We start from the raw sequence: 1,642 nt of genomic DNA, 5'->3' as shown, positions 1-1,642 counted from the left end.
ATACTCTTAAAATTTATTAAGAAGCCCAAAGAGCTGCTGTTTATCTGAATAGTGTCTATCAACAACTACTGTATTATGAGCTATGATGGCACCATTGCGCTACAGTCTGGGTGACAGAGACTCTGTCTCAAAAAAGGTTTAATTTCTGTTTTAGAAATTAAAATTGAAATTAAGAAATATAATTCATTACTAATTCGTTTAACGTAACAATTAGAGGAAACCCGGGTGCCACCAAGATGCCGGCTTACCACTCTTCTCTCATGGATCCTGACAACAAACTCATTGGAAACATGGCATTCTTACCTATCAGAAGTCAATTCAAAGGACCTGCCCCTAGAGAGACAAAAGATACAGATATTGTGGATGAAGCCATTTATTACTTCAAGGCCAATGTCTTCTTCAAAAACTATGAAATTAAGAATGAAGCTGACAGGACCTTGATATATATACCTCTCTACATTTCTGAGTGTCTGAAGAAACTCCAAAAGTGTAATTCCAGAAGCCAAGGTGAGAAAGAAATGTATACACAGGGAATCAATAATTTTCCTATTCCTGGAGAGCCTAGTTTTCCACTTAATGCAATTTATACCAAACCTGCAAACAGGAAGATGAAGTGATGAGAGCCTGTTTACAACAGCTAAGGCAAGAGACTGGACTGAGACTTTGTGAGCAAGTTTTCAACCCTCAGAATGATCAACCCAGCACGTGGTGGACTTGCTTTGTGAAGAGACAGTTCATGAACAAGAGTCTTTCAGGACCTGGACAGTGAAGGGAGCCCAGGCAGCCACCATCTCCAGAGCCCTGAGCAGCATTTTCCAGCAAGATGTACACAATCTTTTGCCTTTATTTCATAAAGTTTTATACAGAAGAGAGAAGACCAGAAGAGCATGTCTTTACTTGAAAAACTCTTGATCAAGAATTCGGGTGGGAGCAAAGAAAGTGGGTTATCAAGGGTTATTTGAAATTTTCTGCAGTATTAAGCTGGCACTTAATAAGAAGTAATAATAAAGAAATTTCTAACATTCAAAAAAATAACAATTAGAAACTCATATATTAGCATAAATAATACACATGTTTATGAAATAATAATTAGGCCAGGTGTGGTAGCTCACACCTGTAATCTCAACACTTTGGGAGGGCAAAGTGTGCAGATTGCTTTAGTTTTGAGACCAGCCTAGGCAACATGGTGAAACCCCATCTCTACTAAAAATTAGACAGGCATGGTAGCACGTGCCTGTAGTCCCAGCTACCTGGGAGGCTAAGATAGGAGGATCACCTGAGCCTAGGAGATCGAGGCTGCAGTGAACCATGATCGTACCACTGCACTCCATCCAGCCTGGGACACAGAGTGAGACCCTGTCTTAAATAAAACAACAACAACAACAAAACAAACAGTAGCTTTGTTTTACACTTTTCAAATCTAATGTCTGGAGTGGTACAAACACCCTAAGGTGTTACCAGTGAGTTTTGTGAGTGCAGGAAAATCTGTGCCTTGCTTCTAGCCAAAAGAATATGGCAAAAGGGATGATATAGTGACTCCCATAATCATATTATGTTATATAAGACTCTATCATAGCTGACTGGAGGGAGATTTCCCTGCTGGCTTTGAAGAAATAAGTGGCCATGTTGTGAGAGGACCATG

The 1,642-nt window shown here is 39.8% G+C and overlaps 1 pseudogene; it reads left to right on the top strand.

Moving 5' to 3' along the window:
- The first annotated feature begins 236 nt into the window (after nucleotides 1-236).
- On the top strand, nucleotides 237-874 carry LOC100977783 (actin-related protein 2/3 complex subunit 3-like; annotated as a pseudogene).
- The last annotated feature ends 768 nt before the right edge of the window (nucleotides 875-1,642 follow it).

Source organism: Pan paniscus, chromosome 1 (assembly GCF_029289425.2).
Source record: "Pan paniscus chromosome 1, NHGRI_mPanPan1-v2.0_pri, whole genome shotgun sequence".
Classification (NCBI taxonomy): domain Eukaryota; kingdom Metazoa; phylum Chordata; class Mammalia; order Primates; family Hominidae; genus Pan; species Pan paniscus.
The sequence above is the reverse complement of the archived record's forward strand: the minus strand, read 5'-3'. Positions and strand labels throughout refer to the sequence as shown.